Here is a 24395-nt window from a genome sequence, read left to right on the forward strand (position 1 = left end):
CTCTTACAAATATGTGACAAGGGAGTTTCGGCCCCCATCCTCTAAATCACTAACACAGCCGTGTCCACCTTCTTTACTTTTAGTTAGGTGTAGATATGTGTATGTATACCTTTATGGCACAGACAAGAGCGGACGTCTCAAAGATTATCACCCAATTTTATTCACTGCGCAAATCCTTTCTCACTCACCATAGCTCATCTCCTTCCCATTCCCATACACTCTCATGTGATTTCACTTGCAACTGATCAAGTACTAGTTATGGTCAACACTCTCTGGCGCCACCTCGCGGTCAACCGGTCGTCTCCAACACTCTCACGGTGCGCGCACCCTTCACAATGCTTTTCCACTCACACCTCGTCTTTTTTTTTTTTTTCCTCCCTTTCCTCCCTGGCCAGCTGTCCCTGTTTTTCTGCTAAGGTTACTATGTTCACGTCTGTACGTGCCACTACTTAATCCCCACTCCTACAAATGTGCTCCCTATTTTATAGTTCTTCTACAAGTATATTTACCTTATACCCTTTTCGCTTTCTCCCCCTGCCCCGTGGAATGGAAAAAAGAAATAGAGAGAGTAGCAATCACTAAAAAATATTCCCGGTGTCTCCCTTTGCCAGACACCAATAACTTATTTCTTACTTCTTCATATATTCCCAGTACTAGTTTAGATAGCACTATGCGGCGCCGCCTTCCACCCCCTTTCGGAGCTAGGTTTCCGTCACTTCTACCACTTCACTTATTTCTTACTCCTAATGGCCATATGCAAAGAAAAGATAAAGAAAATTTCAAGACCCGTCTTTAGTAGACCCCCGTTATTCTTCTCCTCTACCTGTCCCCGTTCTCCCGTTATAATTTCCCCTCCCTTCCCCTTTACGATCGCTCGCACTCAGTACTCACGTGCCCGTCTTGAACCGATAGTCTCCGAAACTGGGTCCGTCCAGGCAGTGTCACCGGTAACTCAACGGTCAGCCCCTGGCTCCGGCGAGCGGCACTCAAAGGGGATTTTTTTCCAATCGGGATCCCCTACCCTTTCTCATTGAGTGCGCACTTCTTATTGTGCCGGTCGCCGTTGGCGGGCAGCTTCCCGGAGCCGGCTCACCGTGCGTATCCCTTCTCGACCGGAGATTCTCGTGCCACAAGGGGGTCGTTAAAAAGGAGTTAGGAAAAATAATTTGGAGATATCACGCTATCGGGGTCACCACTGAAAGGAAGCGCCCCCAATTTCAGCACGATCCTCCCCGCAATGAGAGACAATAAGGGACTCTCCCGTAGTGGGAATAAGACCAAGACAGAGTGCGGGTGAGCGTAAGTGGGAGTTTATCCAAAGAATAGGGCATGCAAAGAACTCTGCAACCTCCGAGAGCGCTCTGTCTGACAATAGCAAAGACAGGCGTATTTCTAATACAAAAAACGTCATCAGAACCTACACACTATAGGGGGCACAAGTTAATTGGGATTGGGTGGCGTCGACTAACTATAGGTGTTGCTGCAGCGTGGTTGGTCTTGGCGTGAGGACGTCACTGGTCAGCCTCGTGGGTTGGGTTGGGCCTGGCAGGCCAGCTTGAGGTCATCCGAGCGGTGTTGGTATGCTGGGGCAGCCTGTGACAAAGATGAATACCTTTCCTGACTCGTTTGCCCTAGGCCATGCACACTGCAGTTATTCAAGAAACGACATCTAAGTTCATCAATAAATCGCTCAGCAGTTTGTCTTATAAAATAAACGCAACACATGAGGAATGCACCTCGTGAGAGGTCCGGTGGTTGTCGGTTGGGGTGAGATTTACCTGTGTTCTATTGACCGGTATTTTAGGTCGAGGGGCTGGGCTCTGGGGCCTGAGCCGAATGATACATGTCTGTCTGCCGCGTTAGAAGTTATTATATGAATGGGTCTCTGTGTCTTGTCCCAGTGATGGGGGTCGTCTTTGCACGGGGTCATGATTCTTGGGGTGGTCTAGGGGGGGTTGTGGAATTTACGAGAGGGTGCTGGTAGATCAGTGGATTCAAACGTGGGTTTATTACCGTGCTGTAAATAACACAGGTGGCGGGCTGTGGCCTTGGGTGCGGTACCGGGGCCTCTGACTCTCTGAAGCGGCTCCAGCTTGGTTGGGGGAGGTGAGGGAGCGCGGCACAGGCCTTAGCTTCTTTATCTGGCAGGCTTGGTAGGGTGGGAGGGAGAATGGCCTTGCATATATTCACAAAGGTTTTTTCCTCGTGCGTTGCTAACTTTTGAATGCAGAACTTTTATAATGTTCCGCCTTATTTTGATGTTATTTAAACACACATATATATTTCAATTTCGTTACACATTTCTTTAATACAGTCGGTCCGAGTACCTTTTCATTACCTAACATTATATTTACTACATGGTGTGATTATTTTATGTACATTAGACGTTACACGAGGTAGTTCTAGGTTATGGCCTACAGAAATTGATGCTCGCTGCTTTAGGTGATTAAGAAAACATATATGAGTTCAGGTTTCTACATAAAATTGTAAGAACACTTATACAGATAAAGGCTATACATTTGGTCGACATCTTTCTCTGTGGTTATAGCAGCACTAGTCCAGACCTGGGGTGGTATCATGTAACGTTACATCTTTATGGTTTATTCACAGTTTACAGGATCTGTTTAAACAGAGGTAGTTCGTTAATACCAATACTTGAATTATTTTCTACTTTCTTCAGATAGTGATGCTTCAGCTTTTTTCCCGTCACCCCGGCCTCGCGGACCAGGTCATGCGGGGTGCAATATTACATTGTGAACGATAAAATGTTACAGTGTTAGCATCTCGGGTTAGCTCATACCCGACTTTCTCATGGGAACGCGCTCGCAGCGGATCTACCAGGGCTATTGCGGCGGCAGAGATGCATGAAAGGCCCTCCAAAGGTGGGGGCCTCGTTACAGTGTGCTGAACTCACGCCATGTTTGCTAGACAAGATGGCTTCTAGGCCTAACTGATTTTTGGTATATGCAGGGAACGGATACGTGTGGGCAATGTCGTCGGCGGGTGAGCCCTCCTCCACCTGGGCCCGGGTGGCATGAGGGGACGCCCACCGAGTCATGGTCCTCACCTGGGGAGAAGGCTGCAGGTGAGGAGGGCCTCGCGGCCAGTCCTCCCCTACACCAGCAAGAGAGTGGCGCTTAGTTACATAGAACGAAGCAACGCACCTCTCTCACCTCTTAATTCAGCTTATGAAGCCTTCCGTTGTGATCATGCCTGTTCCCATCAGCATTGCTAACTGCTGTTATCTTGAGGAACAACTAGACTGTTTGCCTTGTGTAACAAACGAGGAGCCATTCTCCGCCATCTTGGGAAGGTTTGAAAGATGTTTGGATGACTTCTTCGTCAGTGCTGCCGTAGAGACCAGGAAGAGGATGAATTTCTGACAGGGCCACCCAAAAGACTATATTATATTTCAACCCGTATTGTAAAACAAACCTTTGCTTTGTCATCTTAAGGAGAATGCCCAGGAAAGAGACAGTTGTAGATTTTTCTCATTAGCAGTTCGTTAATATTTCCTCTTAATTTGCATGAGTGACCGAGCATAGGGTGGGAGCCAAAACCAGTGGTGGGGGGTTTTGTTTGAGAAATCTGTTGAAATGCTACATTTTACAGCACAAGTTTTGATTTATAATAAATAAATAAAAGCGAGGTAAAAAAGCTTTGCAATGGGGGCGTGGCCTGCGTTCAAGCGAGATGGCTGCTTGTTCTATTGCCTTTCCCAACTGAGCTATTTATTTTGCCCAAAACCTGCCCATGAGTTTATAAACTCATTACAAATGCCTCAGTTAATTAACATTTAGGGGTCAGTCATCCCCCTTTATGGTTTTTATTAACCTTCAACACGGCATGGGGACGTGGCCAAGGAGCCATGTAACTGGACATGCTTCCGTAGAAGCTCCCGCTGATCCTTCGATAATCCTTGAAATAGACTCTTTCCGTTCCTCCTAAAAAACACTCCTTCTGCACCCCCCCTGAGTCTTCTCCCCTTCCTCTTCTTCTTTCCCCTCCACCTTCCTGTTCCTTTACCTCTTCCTGTCTCTCCCCCCTTTGACTTCCACCCACCCCTCTACTCCCTCTCCCCTTTCCCTTTTCTTCCTTCCCATACCTCTCCTCTTCCCAAATGCAAATTGTTCTACATGCTGTTTTTCTGGTTTGAATAATGTTTATTTTGGTGCTTCTGTGTTCCATGTTTAATGTATTTTGGTTGTTATGCTGTAAAGCACTTTGGTGTAAAGCGCTATATAAATAATAAAATACAAATACAAGATCCTGAAGCGGAGAAAATAATGGAATTCAGCCCGTAATATGCCGTGGCACATATGGGAACATCCTGAGGCGGATCGCAGATGTGGCGTTTGATAAAACAGCGAACGAAGTCCCGTTATGGACCAAGCACAGTGTTTCCCAATATGGCAGAGGGCCCGAGACAAAGAGATTGCTCTGAAAGCAGATCTACGAGGTATGACCCGCAACTGTAGATAACACAGTGGAAACGAGTTCACCCGAGGAGATCAAAGCAGCGGTTCCCTAAGCAGCAACAATAAAAGCAGACCCGACATAGAGAAACGTACAGACACAGAGAGGTACATGCATCCACGGAACCCCCTGCGTACACAGAGGAGGAGCTGGGACAGAGCGCGCACCGACTGCGGTGGGGGCCTGACAAAAGGCACCCGTGAGACGGGCACCTACACAGCACTATGTGCCCACAGCAAACGCGGGGGAGACCCTGGGCGCGGACACAAGCAGTCACGCAGCCGGAGAGATCCCCAGCCCAGGATTCTGAGGTACGGGCTTTATACAATACGAGCTCCGCCACGATCAGAAGGCAGATGACATGCTCAATATGGGCTCAGGGAGTGAGCTAGTCAAGCCCCTGCATTGTGCCCAGTAAAGCAGGCCCCGTAGGAAGCCCTTAACAGGCTGGAATAGAGCCACATTAATGCAATACAAGTGCAGCTGGAACGAGGCCAAGAAAAGAACGTGAAACGCTCGCACACAAGTCAGCTGGGCAATGGAGTGCAATGGGAAGACACTGTACTCGGAGGCAGACGCATAAAAGGGCATCTGACTACTAGACCTGGAAGACGCCCAGATTGACCATCAGAATACGGGGGAGTGAATGACAGCGAGCAGATCTAGTCAGAGAATTGGAGGAGCCCCCCCCCCCCGAATGAACAAACAAAGACCTGCTATGCCCATGCTCCCGACTACCAGCAAGAGGGAGCATAGCCCAACGCCAGGCATATATAAGAAATGCAAGGTATGCACCTGAACAAAATCCTATACTGGTAAGGGCGGATAACCCCGCTAGAGTAGGAAAGCACAGGAGCCGCAGCCAGGCCTGGGAGGCCGAGGCCCCTGAAACCAGGCCCACACATTTAACCAGCGCACCCAAGCATGTGCTAACAACTGCAGATGCACCCCATGCTCCGCAGGAGCAATAAACGGCCCCAAACGGGCTCACACGCCAGACGAGCCGAGATAAGCTGAAAGGCCCATAAGATTGACCCCCCCCCTGCTACTGTGCGCAGATACTCCTGGTGGCAACAAGATGGCATCCAAGCTGCCCAAAACTAGGGGGAAACAATCAACGATGCAGGAATTTACGAAAACACTGCAGACAACGGAGGGGGCCAGGAATAGAGAAAGGAACGCACAAGCAGACACTGCACCATCACGCAACGATCAACAATCGACAGATCCTGTAAGCGATTGTGGACCTGAAGATAGCATGGGAAACCAAACTGGGAAGCTGCTATGCCTGAACTTAAAACTTTACTGGATCTTAAAATTGACACAGTTTAAGAGGATCTAAACCTGCTGAGGCAAGATGTAAGGAAAATAGTGGAACGCAGAGGTGAACTGGAGAAAGTAGCAAACTCAAACACAACCGCCTGCATGGCCCACGCCTCGGAGACCCATACACAGCGACAACAAGTGAGCAACCTGGAAAACAGAGCAGAGGAAGTGGAAGGACAGGCCCGAAGAAACAACATACGCATAGTGGGACTCCCGGAAGGCGAAGAAGGACTAAACCCCACAGATTATATTTATATTGCGACCATGCTGCTGCAACAAATTGAGGGAGGAGCGCTTACCCAGGGGTTCGCGGTGGAGAGAGCACACAGAGCCCTAACAAGAAAACCACCGCCGGGAGCCCCCCCCCCCCCCGACCGATAATCGCCCATATTTTGAACTATCGGGATAGGGAGAAAATCCTGGAATTCTTCCTGAAAGGAGGCACAATACAAAGCATCCGTGTACATTACGGCGTACCCGGACTATACACTCCTGGCGCAGAGACGGCGACTGAACTACGGGACGGTGAAAAAGAGGCTGCAGGATGCGGGCTTTAAATAAATGCTGATGTACCCGGCGAAACTGAAAGTGTTTCACAGGAACAAGGCCCTGGTTTTTTTAAACTCCAGAAGATGCGACTGAGTGGCTGGATGCGCAAAATCGCCCATCTGGGACGGACAAACAGACTGCGGACGGAACAGACAAGTGAAGCAGCGGTCCCAGAGGCTGAGGTGCTGTATAAACTTTAACATTGGGACTTGATTATAAGATGGGACAAACGTAGGCTGGAAACGAGCTAGAGACTAACTGGAAAAACACAAGAGAGCTTGGTATAATGTAGCATGATTGCGGGAGATGCAGCGGACTCCCTTTCACACCCCTATAGATAGTTTGGAGAGGTTACTGGTAGTATGGTAACCCCCTGCTGAGTTCTTAGTACCGGCAAGCCAAGAAAAGACTAAATGTGGGATCGTGTAACGCTCACCTGATTCCCGTAGAGGCGCCGGTCTTGACTGGGCGTATACGGTATCTTCAAAGGTGATGTGTAACACACGGCTGGCTCTTTGGGCTGGACCTCTGTGCACTGTATGTCTGACTCGAAGGGTAAGATGTCTGCAGATAGAAAATATGGGATTAAGGAACTGGGTTATTGAATGTCTCTCTCTTCTTCCCTTTCTCTTCTCCTGTAGAACCCCAAAGGTTAACGCTCTCACCTTAGGTAAGTGAACGCCGTGCTCTCCATCTGCCTCGGGGCAGGGTGCTGTAACCAGTTTCTTCACTGGATAAGGGGAGCAGGCCTCTTGACTTCAGAGGACTGCTGTCCGTCGTTTACTGCACGAACGGTAAGTTTCGAGTAATTCTAATGTCTTTAAAGTCTTTAGTAATGATGTTTCTTGTTTTGCAGGGTTCTGGCGATGGCGGATGACGGGCTGAAGTGAGTTGAAGATGGAGCCCGTGTGATGAATAGAAGCGCCTGGAAGCACGTAAGTAAGCGCTTGTTGCCTGCTTCACGATGCGCTCTAACTGTCTTTTTATTTTGCAGGTACAAGTTCGGAGCGGCTGCAGGGTGCCGGAATACCTACTGGGTTAGATGTGGAAAGGAGTAATGGCACGTGAGTATTAAAGTTCCCCAATGTCTTTAAACGCACCTTGTTTTGTCTTTCAGATGCGGGATGCAGCGCCGAAGGCCTCCGGAGCGTGCGAAGAGTTGGTAAGCTTTTGTCTTTCAGATGCCGGAATGCAGCGCGAGGCGTTGGTGACAGCCGATGGACCAGGTAAGTGAAGAGCTGTCACTGAAGACCGTAATGCTAACCTGTTCTTTCTTGTCTTTATAGGTGTTGCTGAAGACTGGATTCAGGATGGTAAGCCTTTTTCCTTAGGCCCAGGATCAGATGCAGAAGACACGATGAGCGTTCTGCTGCAGAGGATGCAGAATAACGCAAAGCAAGATTCATCCATCGGGTGTGGTTTAAATAGCCTCCTGTAGTGCTTAGGATTTCTCCTTCCACAGCCACGCCTAGGTAAGAAAAGAGTTCCTGCTTTCCAGAAGAGTTCCAGTGTTCTGAATCTTGGGAGTGGCTCCAGCCCCACCCAACAGGAAAAGTAGTTCCAAACAGAAGAGGATCAGAGGCTCAACTGGCAGGCAAGTAAGCAGCATGGTCTGCTGCAGGTAAGTCCACCCAAGCATTATGAGCCCGGCGCTTCCAGCGCTGGGACTGGGCATATTTATGAGCCTGGTGCCACTGGCGCCAGGACTGGGTCCAAAAGGTCCCAATTGGGACTGGTTGGCACTCGGAACCTGGGTTATGGATCTGCTTCCAAGGGAGTTGGGAAAACCCTGACCTTTTGGAAGCAGAGATCATGACAGATCGCCTGAGATCCAGGGATGGTGCTGGGCAAAAGTTGGGGACTGGAAGGGCGGGGGGGGGGGGCAGTTGAGGGGATTGGCAGTGTTATTAGTTGGAGAACAAGCTTACACACACAAGCTGCTGAACTTGACGCGGAAGATGGGGAGAGATAGAGGTGGGACTGGATATGGATGAAAGATGGGAGACCTAAAGAAAATAACCTGGAACGTCAGGGGGCTCAATAGTTATTTGAAGAGGAATGAGATCATGATGTATTTAAGGAGGCAGAAAATAGACATTGCCTTATTACAGGAGACACACCTCACAATTGAAAAACAAGAGGTGATGGAGAGAAAATGGAAAGGGACCACAATAGGCACAATGTATTCAGTTTACGCCAGAGGAGTACTCACCTGGGTAGCACCACATGTCCCCTTCCAATTGCTACAGTCCACGGTGGAGCCTGACTGGAGGATGGTAGCAATACGGGGATTGATAGAAAACAGAGCAGTATGCATCATCAACACATACGCCCCGAACCAGGATACAGTGGCTTACTTCAAGACCCTATAGAGTAAAATAAGCCTGTATATGGGGTGCTGGGTCATATGGGGAGGAGATTTTAATTGCACGCTAGATCCCAGAGTGGACAGGCCAGACACAAAATTTGACAAACCCACCCCCGCTGCTAAAACTCTAAGAACCATGTTGGGTGATATTCAGCTAGAGGATATATAGAGGCTACACCACCCACATTATAGACATTACTCGCACTACTCGGCCCCACAAAATTGTATACACGACTAGATTATATGTTCGCCTCACAAGAGATGACGGGAGAAATGGCGAGATCAGAATATAAAGCGAGGGTCCTCTCGGACCACTCGCCATTGGTTGTAACATGGCAATACATAACTCCTAGAGCTAGAATCTGAGCATGGCGACTTAGAGCTGAAGCACTGAAAGACTCAGTGCTCAGGGGGGATCTGAGGAAAGAAATCATAGAATACTTTGAAAATAACACTGGGAGTGTAAAATCAGCCGGCACTCTATGGGAAGCATTTAAAGTGGTAGTGAGAGGATCTGCTATAGCTACATCTAAAGGGCTGCAGGGGGCATACAGCGGGAGCTGCAGAGGGCAGAGGTGGCATTGGAGACAGTCTTGAACAAAGGAGGGAACTTCCAGGAAGACGCATAAACCAATTGCAACAAGAATGTTGGTGGCGCTGGGAGAGATTATGCAATATGAGCTACAAGAAATGCATAGAAAGGCAGCACGCTGGTGGAGACGAGCTGGAGAGATTGCTGGCATGGTTGTATAAAAGTGAGACCCCCAGACCAACGATTAGAGCAGTAAAGGGATAGGGAGGGCAAATATTTGATACCCAAGAGGGTGTGACCAGAGTTGCTTGAATTTTATAAGCGATTGTACGCAGACGAAGGAGTGGATGTAGGGAGCGAAATAGAGGAAACACTAGAGGATATTGGCCTACCAAAATTAAGTGATGAAGAGTGAGAGGACCTAGATTCCCCAATGACATTGGAAGAGCTAATAGCAGTGGTTGAACAACTATGTACTTGCAAGGCCCCGGGAGCGGATGGACTCCCCAGTGAGTTTTACAAAACATATAAGAAAGAAGTGCTCCCCCCGCTAATGGCAATGTTAAATGAAGTGTTCGAAACTGGGATATTGCCAGAATCCCTGAGGTAGGCGATCATAATCCCACTCCTCAAACCTAATAAGCCGAGCACGGACTGCGGGTCGTACAGACCGCTGTCGATGCTAAACCAGGACAGCAAGATACTTACGGCTGTGCTGGCAAATAGAATAGCAGAATAATACATCCAGACCGGATATGTTCCGCACAGAAACATATCCGACAACCTCAGAAGGCTCCACCACGTCATAGAGCAATCAGGAGATGACACGCGCGAGATTGCAATCGTATCACTAGATGCAGGAAAGGCTTTCGACTTCGTCAAATGGCCTTGGCTGATGGTGGCTCTAAAAGAATATGGGCTGGGACCCGGGTACCGGAAAAGGATGAAACTACTGTATAGCTCGCCATTAGCCAGAGTCAAGACTGGAGCGATCATTTCGGAGAGATGGCAACTCAGTAGAGGCACTAGACTGGGATGCCCTTGGTCCCCAATGCTGTATATTCTCGCACTAGAACCCCTAGCGATATACCTGAGACAACAGTATGAGGAAGTGGGGGACCACACTTAATATCACTATATGCAGATATGTTCTATTTGAGATACCCTGAGGAAAATCTGCAATATATTTTAGAAGTAATGGAGCGATTTGCGTTGCTCTCCAGCATTGCAGTTAATCCTAGGAAGTCTTGCATATTCCCCCTGGGGAGGTATATAAAGGTCCCGCGAGAACAGCTGCCAGTACTACAAATACCTTGGGAGACTAGAACCTTCAGATACCTGGGGATTGATATCTACCACACGGTGGAGGCAGAATACAAACATAATACAGAGAAGGTGGTAACAAACATTGAGAATAGTATGAGGTTCTGAACTAAGCTCCCCTTGGCCATGATGGGGAGGGGGGTGCTATTAAAGATGGTCGTACTGCCTAGGTTACTACACTTCTTTGGGAACATACCATATATGATAACCAAGCGCTTCTTTGTCAAACTACAGAGCATATGCAGGGGATTCATATGGCATGGTATTAGTATAGAATAGCCCTATGGAAACTACAGAACAAGTATGACAAAGGGGGCATAAAACTTCCCAACTTCGAAATGTATCATGTGGCCAGCCGATTACAATACGTGGCTAAATGGTTAACAGATTCAACATCAGAGTCTAGACTGTTGAGATCTGAATGTGCCCTGTACTTCTTGAAGGAAATTATATGGCTGCCCAAACCAGAACTCAAAGGGCGCCCGGGGATGTTGGAATTAGGGTGGAAGATATGTTGTAAAGCCTGCCAGGCCATGGATAACCCAACCCTGTGCTCTCCACTAGTTGCATTGACCGGAGGAGACAAGCAACTGAGGAAGATGATCCGTAGGTATTATGAACTGGTGGGAATTGCAACAATTGGAGATATATGGCAAGAGGGGGAGGTAAAGGAATTCATTGCACTGGCAGAAGAAACTGGCTTACACCAAGGGCAGAACATCACTTATATCAGATTGGTACGGCGAGCGAGAGAGACATGGCCTGAAATAGTGCTGGAAGAGCAACCAGATATGGCCATAGAAACAATGTATGATATTACAGAGGGAGGACACAAGATTTCTAAAATCTATGAACTACTGATGTCCAGGGTGGGAAAGGAAGTAACTCTGCTAAAACGGGACTGGGAGGAGGAAACCGGGGAACACATGAGTGATGGGTTGTGGGACCGAGCCCAGGGATACCATAAAAAAGTGTCTAGGAATGCGAAGCTGTAACAAATCCAGCTATATGTAACCCACAGAGCGTACATGACACCCCAGAGGATCACTCGATTTAAAAGTGCGGAACGACAAACATGCCCGAAATGTGGGGAAGTGAACGCAGCAATGACACACATGTTATTGGCATGTCCAGAAATTGGGAAATTCTGGGGAGAAGTAGCCCACCGTCTACATGAGAAAGGGATTATGCTAAACGTGGAATCTGTGTGGGCATGTATGGTAGGGGGATTTCATAGACCTCGCCAATTGAAACGTGTGTAAACCTAAAGACGTGGCTTGCATACTTGCAAAGCACAGAATCGCCATGGGGTGGAAAGCATGCAATAGACCAAGGGTAGAGGTCTGGTGGAATGATCTCCAGAAATGGGGCGAAGCTGAAACGACGGTATGGAGCAAAGCATCTAGCGGGGAGTTGGGGGGAGAGAAACAGAAACCCTGATGTCCTGGAAACACTTAGTGGCCACTCTGTCGGGTTCCACCCAGGTTGGCTCAAGCGATCATGATACCCTGAGAATACTGATGAGGAAGAGCCCTAGATGGAAAAAGGCAAAGAGCGAAGTGGGGTAAGCTCGAGTTGGGGGGAGGGTTACGGTTAAGCAGTGGACAACTAACAATATCCATGTAATGTTCAAGAATTATGACTAACACTGCTGGGTTTGTTGAATGTTGATTGTTTGTTGTAAAAACCAATAAAATTGATTTAAAAAAAAAATACCTTCAACACGGCATACCTTTTTGACTCGGTGGCTGTGGGGCCTCACAACCGGCGCTGAGACGTCCACGGAGGTGATGGCGTATCCATTTGGAGTTGGATCTTCCCTGAAGCCTGTATTTGCTATTTTGTGGGTTGCAGACCTGTGGGTGACAGATTACTGATCTGGCTCCCTGTCTGCTCGGGCCACTTCCTCTTCAGCGCACATCATGTTGCTGCGTCACCGCTTCATGTGAGGTAATTCGGGGTACAACGGGCTACCACAAAGCGTGGTCTCTCTCTCACTGCGGCCTACACCTTGCTGACACCCTGTGTCCTACTAATGTACTGCATTGCTATAATTATATCTTATTTTACTGGCCTTTTAACTATTTGGAGAATTTTCTTTCTGTGTAGTCCTTTATCTTTGGTCATGGTTGAACAGGGCACACTAGGTTCTACAAATGAACTCTCCACTATCAAGAAGGGTATGGATAAAGTTTTGATGGAACTTTCCACCATTCAGTCCTCCTATTTCTGTGCTGGATTCAAGGTCCTTATCTCTACAAGAAGATTTTGGCACCTTTTTAAAAATGGTATGTAAACTATAAATTCAAGGGTTGCGGAGGAGACGCAGATCTCATTCTCTCGGGCTAGAACAAATTCAACATGAACATTTAGAGGCAGAAGTATCCAATTTGGAGGACAGAAACAGAAGAGACGGGATCTGGGTTTCTGAGGTCCCTGAAAACTCTGATCCCATTACATTCTTCACAGATTGGCTCCCCAAAATGTTGAATATATCCTTCTCTCCTGCCCTGGAGTTTCAGAGGGCACATATAATTGGATTTTGCTTTCCCACAAACAGTTAATCACCAAGACCCCATCAAAAAGCATGACACATTTTGCTGACTGCCAAAAAACAATCTTCTTTAAGCTTTCAAGGTAATACAATATTCATGGCAATAGAATATTGATCAAAAACCATGCAGGATAAAAAGGAAAAGATTATTGGTCATGATGCCTGCCCTGAAGAGTTTATATATTAAGTATGGTTTATTAGAGCCTGCTAGAATGCTTATCACACCACCTTACGATGTTACCAAAGAATACTCCAATCCAGATTATTTGCTCTCATCAAATTTCTTCAATCCTCCGAGATGGATACCTCTTCTGGCGCCGCATCATCTACAACGTACCCTATTGCACACAAAACATTACATGTGTATAACCTATCCAGTCACAACAAATTAAAATCTGGTAGCTCACACCATTCTAGAAATAGATGTGATCATCCCCCCCCACCCCCTCTAAATTCTACTGAAGGTTCTGACAAGAATAGGGACACATCCAGATCCCCTATAAAGCAAATGCTTCCAGGTGAGGCGAATTCTCATAATTGTTGGCTTATTTACTCGTCAGTTATTCCTCATGGACATGTATATTTCTGCTCATCCTGCTCCGTGTGAGCCTGGTGATCTTTGATGGTCTGTCTTATTACTCATGGCACCCCCTCATAGTTACATTTTTCAACTATTCATAATATGCTATAAACATTAATTCTATATGCATTTTTCAATAACTCTTACTGTTATTCTCTTACCTTTTTTTTATCCCCATTCCTCTTGTGTGTCCCTTTCCTTTCAATTTGGGTTGTCGCCCTTCAGATGTATTGATTTGATTATGTTTCTTATCAAATGCTAATTGCTGCACTATTTTACTTACTGCTGAACAGACCATTTATATTTGGATTTTATTTTATTATACCCTTGAATTTATATTCTGAGTATTAAAGTTATGCTGTTGTTTAAACAACCCTCTTAAGTGGCAAAAAGATGTAAGCTATATTAGGAAAAGTAAGATCGACATTGCCTGCATCCAAGAGACTCATTTAGAATCTACTGAAGAAAATGGGTTATCTAGAATGTGGGCTAAACATGCTTTTTTTGCTCCAGCTGTTGGCAATAAGGGGGAGTTTGTATTCTCATCCATAAACTGCTTTCCAACTAATTAATGAACAACATGATCCTTATGGCCGCTGGTCAATTATTGATGCCCTTGTTAATGATCTGTAAGTCACAATTCTTAATATGTAAAGTCCCAATGCCCCTGATCCTTCATTTTGGGTTAATCTGGAACAAATAATTTTAAAGAAACACTTTGATCGTCTTGTTGCATGTGGCTATTGCAATAAAAAAATGATGACTTCGCTCTAGACCGGAAATCAGAAACTGAATTTATTAACTCCAAGACGCACAAACCATGTATTAATTTCATAGAAGACCTTGCCCATGTCGATACATGGGGCTTTTGCCATCCTGATGCTAAAGAGTACACTTCTTTTTGTCTCCCTCACCCCATAAATCCTTGCCCAGATTTTATCATATATTCATTAATCCTTTAGTAGCGCCTAATATTAATCACTCAGAGATTGGCCTCATAGTTTTTTCTGACCATGCCCACGTCTTTACAATCCTTGAATGGGAACAATCTATTCCTACTTCCAGATGGAGGTTTAACTCTTTTTTTTCTATTAAATGACTTGTCTTTTATACAGCAGGTTGGGATTTAAAAAGAAGCAAAGTGAACAATTCTCACATGATCCGCTTCCCTCAATTAAGGTACTTTAATCATCATACTATAATCACCCCACTGATGCTACTTTTAAATCCCTTATGTCTAAACGCATTGAATTTAACAAATCCAATACTTATAAAGCTTGCTCGTCTTTGCTAAGGACTAAAGCAAAATGTTATTGCGGGTCTAATAAATCAAGTAAGTTGTTGGCTTTCTATCTCAATAGAAAAAAAGAAAAGTCTTCCATTACTTCTGTTATTAACCAACAAGGCATTAGGGTTATATCTGTAGACCAGATCAATAATCTACCTCTGGCCAGGAGCAACCCTAAGGGGAAAGTGTGGTTGGACATTTGTAAGGACTGGAATTTGATAATACTAAATGGGCGCACCAAGGGCGATGTACCGGGTAATTGCACATGGGCAGTGGGCCAAAAGCGTACAGTGTAGATTACATGGCAGTGTTGGAGTGCCTTTTGGAACATGTCCTGCAATTGTGAATTACTTAGAACAATCATAGTGATCATGCTACGCTAATGCGGAGTGTGTAGGGAAGTGTGAAGGCTGGAAATGTGGCTGCATGTAATGAAGTAGTACCAAATCACGCTGGAAACAGGATCCGGTGGACCCAGCGTAATATTGAAAAGATGAATACCATCTCCTTCCCTATCCTCACAGAAATTAAACCGTTGTTGTGGGGGTAAAAGCCCAGAGGAGATTGAATGTTAGATACTGCAATTAACCCAGATACTTTTCAAGGGCTCCTCAGCCCCGGGGATAGGATGGAAGTCAGGGGGAAATTTGTTTTTTGATATCAACATACGAGATCAGAAACAGGAGATGCGCCAAGCTATTCAAGCACTAAGAATGCCTATAACGATTGTAGTAGGTCATGGGTTGTTAAAGGCTAAAACCAAAGAGATAAAACAAAAGTTTTGCTCTTGGCTACAAGCCTAACGACTATCCCAACAGAGAGCTCAGTGGCAAAAATTTGCCAAAATTCTCTTTATCAGAAACAGTCATAGAATATGGCATTTCCTAGCTCAGGCTAGGGGTGAGCAGAAGCTTAAGGTCTTGAACCCTTTTTCCGGGGAACTATGGGCAAATTACATCTCCTATTAATTCTATAAGGAGAATGAGGATACAACTAGTTTACCTGTGGGGGTAAAGCCCTGGCCAGTCCAATTTAGCCATAATATCGTGAAACAAATAATCATGAATTTAAAGTCTCCAATGCCCTGGGTCCTAATGGATTTGCTAATTCTGTGTTAAAAAACGATCCAAATAATTGGGCTCAGGGTACTGCTCATATTATATTCGTGCATATGTAGAACCTGCCAGGTTCCTTCCTCGCGGAAAAAGTCGGTGTTGATTCCTGTGTATAAAAAGGGAGATGGCGGGTCCCCCGCTAACTATATGCAACTGTCATTGCTTGATGTTACAAGTTAAATCTTTGACGTTGATACTTAAAGAAGTAGAAGTCTGCGTTACAGAAAATCAGATATTGCATTAAGCACAGACTGGATTTAGACCTGGGGCGAGCACTACCCACAACATTCGGGTTCTTGATCAGCTGATTAATAACACCACCGGTAGTAAGGAGAGCACACTGTACATTGCCTTTATAGACTTTAGTAGCGCATTTGACCTGGTGGTGAGAGACATCTTGTGGTCAAAACTCAGAGCCATGAATTGTTCTGCCTGGTAATGCATATACTAATTGCACGTCATAGCAATACCTCTACTAAGGTTCGCCTCAATGACAATGGAGAAATGGCTGCTACAATTTACACCAATATAGGGGTAAAGCAGGGATGCGTAACGGCACCCATGCTGTATTACCTCCATATTGTAGACCTGCTGTTGCGTATGGCTTTAAAATCTAACTGCCCACCCAAATTGGGCGACGCTCCTATTTTTGGCATGCTCTATGCCGATGACCTAATTTTCTTTGATCGTACACTATCTGGCATAAAGAGCATGCTAAATGAGATGTCAGCCTATGTTTCTCGGCTACGTTTGATTATCAACCTTGAGAAGATTAAAATAATGCTGATGGCTAGAAAAGGTCCTAGCCGCACTGGTATTGACACCGAATTGGGCACCATTGCAGTGGTGGACTCCTACCCATATTTGGGGCTAGACTTCAAAGCTCCGACTAATTATGAATTAGGCATAAAAAACATTAAGCCAAGATGCTTACATTACAGGCTTGTAAATTTGGGAAGGGATCAGCTGGATTTAGCATGGCAGGAATCTTAAAACTCTAGCAACAGTGCTTTGTACCTGCCATTCTCTATGGCTTGGAGGCTCTGGCCATGCAAGACCTGACGTGGCTGAATAACTTGGAGGGTCACTTTTGGCGAACTGTGCTGGGATTAGGTCCTTCCTGCTCGGTACAGTTCTTATGCCTGGAGCTGGGCCTTATTTCTCTGAAAAGAATGGCTCTACGCGCAGGAGGTGCATTCTATCGTAAAGCTCATGCAGATCTCAGATGTAAATTGCTGAGCCTGGTTGAGGATAATTGTGAGGCTGAGAGACCTCCTCGTGGCCTCAACTTTAAAGAACCAAATGAGTCCTTGTTCAAGGAGATTGATTGGTTTTATGAGAACAGGACACACCTGCCCTATATCCACCAGAAAAAAATAATTTGAAGAAAAATTGAACAGATGGGATTGGAGCATGAACTCTATCCATCTGCCTAAACTGAGTGATATGAGGCAGTATCCCATGTAATGTATGAATATCGAAAGCCCCAGCCTTACTTGCTTTTGTGTCCGGCACCAGAGGTGAGGCAGTTCCTTTTAAGGCTTCGGACTAATCGGCTCCCGGTCTTAGCGATAATTTGGGGCCCGTGTGAAGATACCGATTGAGGCTAGACATTGTCGGATATGTCAGGCTATAGGAGTACTGGAAACTACTTGTCTTAACTCTCTGCCCAAAATTGGGACCAACATATATGTGCGCATTTGGGAAATGGTTCCATAACTATGAGACCATAACTGAGGAAGCCTTTTGGGATAGCTGCCTTAACTCTGAGTCTTTGGGTCTCCAACTTGCTCTTTTTAGGGTGTGGTCTCATGTTAAAACCTTATTTCCAGATTAATTACGATCATGATATGGTGATACATTATCTATGGTCTTCAGTGCCCACATACCGTATTTAATTTTACTATACTATTTTGATTTTATACTTATTTATTCTGTTTGCTGTATTGTTTAGTTCTTTAATTGTATTGCATTGCACTACGATGGATTACTCGATTTCTAATTTTTGGATGTATTATTTGATTTGATTCTATGATTGTTTGTTTTGTATGGACTATGAGATATATATGTTGTGTAAAATCCTAAATCTAGGATTAAATCACAGTAAATTATTATTATAATTCCTTTTTTGATTTCTATTTGCAACATTACACATCTGATCAAACTATCCTTGATAATATTTGAAGTCTTCTACAGAAAAATAAAGATTAATGATCACCCAGTAGACTTATCCTTTTTAGATACCCCAATTTTGTTGCAGAAAGTACAAACAGCTATTCTTGTTTTCAAAATTGGCAAAGCCCCTGGACCGGATGGCTTCACTATTGATATCTAACATTCTTTTTTAACTATACTCTCCCCTAAACTTCTTGAGCTATTTAACTAGTCTACCTCTTTAGGTCGCAGCTTAGGGTCCTTTAGTGAAGCTCTACTCATTTTATTTCCCAAACCAGATAAAGACCCTTCATATATTAAAAACTACTGCCCCATTTCCCTAATAATAAATTCTGAATAAAAAATATTAGCCAAAGTCATAGCCCATAGATTAGATGGCATAATGCCTAAATTGGTTAATATTGATCAATATGGTTTTATTAAGGGTAGATCTGCTTCCTCCAATACTAGACTTATTTTTAATGTTTTCTTAAACTCAAAAAGCATCTAACCCTCTTATCCTTTTCACACTGATGCTGAAAAAGCCTTCTGGCCCTTTATGGTTCATTCTTTGTTATGAAATGGGTTTAGTCCTAAATTCTGTAAACTGATGATCAGCCCTACAGATAAGGGGTCACTTTTACTCACTAAAACTAGGCAAATTCATCCAAAGAAATACTCTCAACAAAAATAGGCAAACCCATAGAAACCTGTCATGATGCCTTCATCCACACAGCTCCACGGATATGTTTGGCCAAGTAGTACGCGCAATGCTACACGAAGAAACTGTACTATTACTGCCTGGTCTGAAGAGCTAAACATGCATATGTTAATGTGCATGAATAATGTTTTGCAAAGAAATATTTATTACAAAACATTTCTGTTTTAAGGTAAAACCTATTTTTCCTTGCTTATTAAAAACTCCCATTGGGAATCAAACTTACTTTTTTACTCCCCCAAAAATATTTTACTCGCAACTTTCAACAAAATGGGGAGTAAAATGCTCCCACTTGAAAAACATGTATCTGGGGTACTGCTCATTACTCTTTTATATTCTTCACCCTCCACTAGACTTTTAATTAATTCTATAACTGAACAAGGCTGTCCTCTTTCTCCTCTACTCTTATCCTATGGCTAAAACCTCTCCTTTAAAGCATATCTGTTAATGATTATATCAAAGCTATTGTTAAAAGACGTCTCCAAGTTTTCTGCTTGTGCTGATATCTTACTTTCTTTCAGATTATCCCTCTACATCAATTCCTGCGTTAATGTCTACTATTGAACAATTTTCTAAAGCCTCGGGTTACAAATTATATTTTGACAAATCAGATATTCTTCCCCCAACTAATTCCTCCATAATTCTAATATTTCCTTACTTTGCATGAAATGGTGATCTTCGTCTTCTATTAAATATTTGGGCATCCGTATCGCTAAAGACATTCTCTCTACTTTAACTTTAAATCAAAATCTAATTATGGACAAAATAAATACCTGTATTAACCAATGGTCCCCTTTATTTCCTGGTGTGGTCGCTTGGAATCTATCAAGATGACGCTCGGCCCTGTGATTCTTTATCACTTTATACCAGTTATATCATCAACAGTTTTCTTTTAAAAAAAAAAAATAGACCTACTTTTATCTAGTTTTTTTAATGGAATAATACAACTCCCAAAATACCCTTTAACAAACTGAAATCTAACCAAGTCAATGGTGGAGCTAAATTTCCAGACTTTCTCAAGTAGCAGAATTCCTTTCTATTACGACAAATTATCCTGTTCCATGTCGATGAATCTCAATTAATGCTCAGTCTTGGATCAAATTAGAATCAAAACTAACACCCTTTTCTCTATTTCATTTCATCCAAACTTCTTTTGGCCTGGTATCAAAAAGCACCTGCTTCTTCACTCCTGAAAAAAACTGCATGGAATAGTTTAATATTTTGGTCACCCAATGTTCAGCATTACACTGATGCCTTTTATATGGTTTAATGAATTTCTTCAGTTCAAACCCAAACATGACTTGCTGTTAAGATGGTATTCTGCTAGCAATTTTTTAGTTAAATATTTATTCCGTTACAATTCACCTATAGCTTTTCATGAACTGTGTGCCCGATATCGTGTCAATAATATGGATTTCAAAACCTGTACTAACGTAATTAACTTCATCACCAAAGCTATTCCCTTTTACAGTCAGAATGTTTCCTCAAAATATGTTTAATTGGTAATAAGTTCCCTTTCTACTAAAGCCTCTAAATTGTATTCCATCCTCAACCAGTCCAAAGATAATAGTGATCCCGTCTCTAAAACAACTGTTATGGGAACTGGATTGGAACATTCAGATCCAACCAGATAACTAATAGAATTTGGAATCAATGTTTGTCCACTTCTGTGCTGCTAACCCAACACAATAACACTATTTTATAATACACAGAGCTTATCTAACACCTCTTAGGATTGCTAAAATCTCCAATTCTGTTCAAAATGTGTGCTGGTCCTGCCAATCCCCTTCTGCAGACTTTATTCTTTCTATATTTAAGAGTAATTTGTCTTTTCTTTTTAGAACCAAATTTACAAATGTTTACAAAACATTATTTTATTTCATGAATCATTGTCCATATGTATCTTAATGATTGGTAATTTAGTTAATCCATTTATGTCATCAATTCCTTCACCGGATCCATTTAACTTCTTTGTTTGTTTCTTTCCATCTTATTGCGACTAATTTGAAAAAAGCACAGAAATGATCATACAATCTTTGGTGGAACTCGTTTTTTCCATAGAATTGAAATAATGCATTCTTCATCCATGAACCTGCCCAGGTTTTACAGCAAATGGAATGTTTGTATTGCCTATTTAATGTGAATTATGTGTTTCGCCTTCAAGTATGGCACCCCTCTCTCTTCCTTGTATGTTTCTGAGTCTGTCTTATCGTTTTAGTTTTACCATATTTAGGGATAATTCTTCAAAAATATTTTGCTACCATTTCATAGACAATACGTCTAAAGTTACAATGTATATTTTGAAATGGTATTTGTGCTATTTGCTATGACATTCAACGTATATACTCTTTATTTGCTGTATTTTTAAGGGTAATTCTAATAAATATACTTAACGGGGGGGCCTTGCAATTTTCAATTTGTTCTGTTAAAATATACTTTTGATGGATTCTACTGCAGCACTGTACAACATTTGCGTGATCTTTGTGCTTGGATTAACCACTTCTCTAGATGACTTGCAAATTACCTAACATTTACACACCACACAGAGTATTATCTTTTCAGCTCTGTACACATGAACACTGCCACATAGTAACTTTACCTGCTCCTTCTACATTCGTGATATTGCCTGGCTTCCTTTTTCCAGTACCAAAATGTGAACCCTCTGGATGGACCAATGACACCTATCTGTTACTTTTCTGATGTTGTACTTTGTTAGAAAATATACTTTTTTTGCTTCTTACCTCCCATAAACTTCAATGGGTCGGGCCTTGTTTTGAACCCAGTCCTGACCTTTTGGAGGTAGGTAAAGCCTTATGCTTTACTTCCCTTGCTCTGTTACTCATTCATTTGTGGAACTGATGGGTCCCTAAGACTTATGTTATGTCACCTGAACTTCTAAAGCGCACCGTCCATCAAAAAGGCATCTTGGTGTGAAGGAAAACTGAAAACGAGACAAAGGCAAGATGGTTCTCTATGACCCATGGGGGCGAGGAAGCTGATTCCACAGTATGGAAGCAGCCACTGAGAAAGCACGACTGCCAATATGGGAGTGTTTGAAGTGTGGAACCTGAATAAGACAGGCGTCTTGCGAACGCTCGCAAAGGAATGTAGGGACGGAATTTCAACTGAATATATTCAGCACTCCTGTCATAGAATGCACGATGTACAATACGCAGAGATTTGAAAACAATCCGTTTAGACACCGGGAGCCAGTGTAGTGAGCGAAGACTAGGGGAAATATGAACTCCCAATGAAGAGGGAGTAGCTACTGTAGTGGCAAAATTGATATTGATTATGCTTTCAGAATTGGAAAACATCAATGAACCAGGGCAAGACACATCCTGGTTACTGTTATGAGCCTCAAACCAAGAAAGGGGCTGATGACTGCTGCTAGACTCAAAGGAAGTGCCAACTATAAAGGTAACCCTGTGTTCTTGTATCCTGATTACCCCAAAGAGGTTCTGCTACTGAGAAGATCATTTAAGGGTGCTAAGGATTTGGCTAAGCAGCTAAACCTGAAAGCTTTTCTGAACAGGAATAATGTATTGACGATGGTGAAAAGACTACTTCCGACCCTGCTCAAGCCCTGCAATGGTTGGAAAAATATAAAGGGGATGCTGCCACCTCTTCATGAGTTTCTAATTGAAATGTTCTGTCTCCTGGCTAGTTCTAATATTTTTATTTATTATTTTATTTATCTTTGGATTTGGTTCATGACTATTTTTCATTGAAGAAAATGGCGCCTGTAATACGGATCAGTTTAATGCCTTTTTTCCGAATGTAAACAAGCTGGAATCTCCATTGTTTTCTTCATTTGCTTTGCCGAGACATTCTGAGTAAAGGACCCATATTTCTACGTTGTCCCTGTACAGCTAAGCTGACCGACGTTCCTAGCTTTGCTGAGCATGTTTTCTTACTGTACCGCTGTTGATTTAATCTTTAGCGTACCTCCCCATTACAAGTTCATCTAGAACGCTATGTGTGGTGGCCTGGGAGAGTGCGTCGAGCTCCGGACGGCTGTGTCTCCTGTTAGTGTGAACCGGAGTAAGAAAATGAATCGGCAATGTACGTCAACCATAAAATTAAAACAAGTTCAGCGAAACCAGTCCGCACGTCATGGGGGCGAGATCTAGTTTTTGACCCCATCCCTTCTTTCACCAACTTAGGCTTGCCCGACACCCTGGTAAGTGGGCCGCTCTGCGGGTGCACACGGTCCCCTGGAGCTGCAGCCGTTCTGATGTATGGTGGGCAAGAATGGTTTTAGGCACCACAGTGATCGCAGAACTCAGCTGCCGATGGGGTAGGGGCATGACAAGAAGGCAGAGTGATGTAAGCAATCGCCAACAGGCAACTGCAATGAAAATTCAGGGTTAGATGAGAGAAGTCAGCCCGGCCAACATCAATCTACCTGTCAGGAAATGGACATGAGCCGGGTTTATACCTTTATGTGAGTACGGAGGGTTGCGCGGTGCCATATTTTCTCTTACAGTCGGCATGAATCTTTTTGTTTCCTACTACCCGCACCTGGAGGATCATGACATTAGAGTTCATATCTGCTCGCTCGCTCCTCTAAGGTCAAACCGTAATTGGAATAGTTGTATCTGAAATCCCGATCCTGTGTTATTGACTGAAGTTTTCACAGGATTACGGATGGACATGCTGTTCTTTCTATACTAATGAGTACCACGGATTGTGACATTAGCCTGGGAACTGTTTTTTCGTTCATGTCGAGTGATCGGCTTTGAAGTAGGCCTAACTATGTTAATGCCATTTTTATTCTTTATTTTTTGCCTTCTCTGATCTCGTATCCCAGTATGGCAAGGCCTGAAATAGACTGGATTTCACACTAATCTATTAATGCACAATCCAAAAGTTGCTGTAGTATATTGTATGCAATGGCATGTTCGATACACATCATCCTGTATACATATGTGCAAATGTCTGTATTACTGTTCTCTTCTGGGTTGGTGGACGGAATTATCTTTTGGATTTCAGTTTTTGGGCAGTTATTGGTATTTTGTCTGCTCTGCTGCTTAATATGGACTTTCCTATGTAAATGGATCTGATATGGTTTCCCTGATTTTTCTGACTTTCTTATTTTCCTTTCACTCTCTTTTCTCTTTTTTTCATTTTGGGTTTTTGGGCATGCTATTCCTCATATCTAGTTTATTCCAAATATTGTCAGATTTGGTCTCATTTGGATGACTACAGGTGTGATGTGGTGCCATTGTGCCTCACAGGTTTGTTGTAATTGTCCTATACTTGTTTGATTTATATTGTGTGTGGTGCTTTATTTAGAGGGTTAGTCTTTTTTTATTTTATCTGAATGAGTTTTTTGTTTCCCTATGTAGGTGGTGGGTAGGGGGACTTTGATCTTGGGAGTTTTTTCATCACAATTAATATAATACACAC

At 43.7% G+C, this 24395-nt stretch overlaps 1 protein-coding gene across 6 annotated transcripts in view; it reads left to right on the top strand.

Moving 5' to 3' along the window:
• TRAPPC2 (trafficking protein particle complex subunit 2) overlaps nt 1-24395 on the top strand; it is a 400579-nt gene that overhangs the window by 88685 nt on the left and 287499 nt on the right. The gene's annotated exons all lie outside the window — the stretch shown is intronic.

The sequence above is a fragment of the Ambystoma mexicanum genome, chromosome 7q (genome assembly GCF_040938575.1).
Source record: "Ambystoma mexicanum isolate Mex_15411 chromosome 7q, UKY_AmexF1_1, whole genome shotgun sequence".
Taxonomy (NCBI): Eukaryota; Metazoa; Chordata; class Amphibia; order Caudata; family Ambystomatidae; genus Ambystoma; species Ambystoma mexicanum.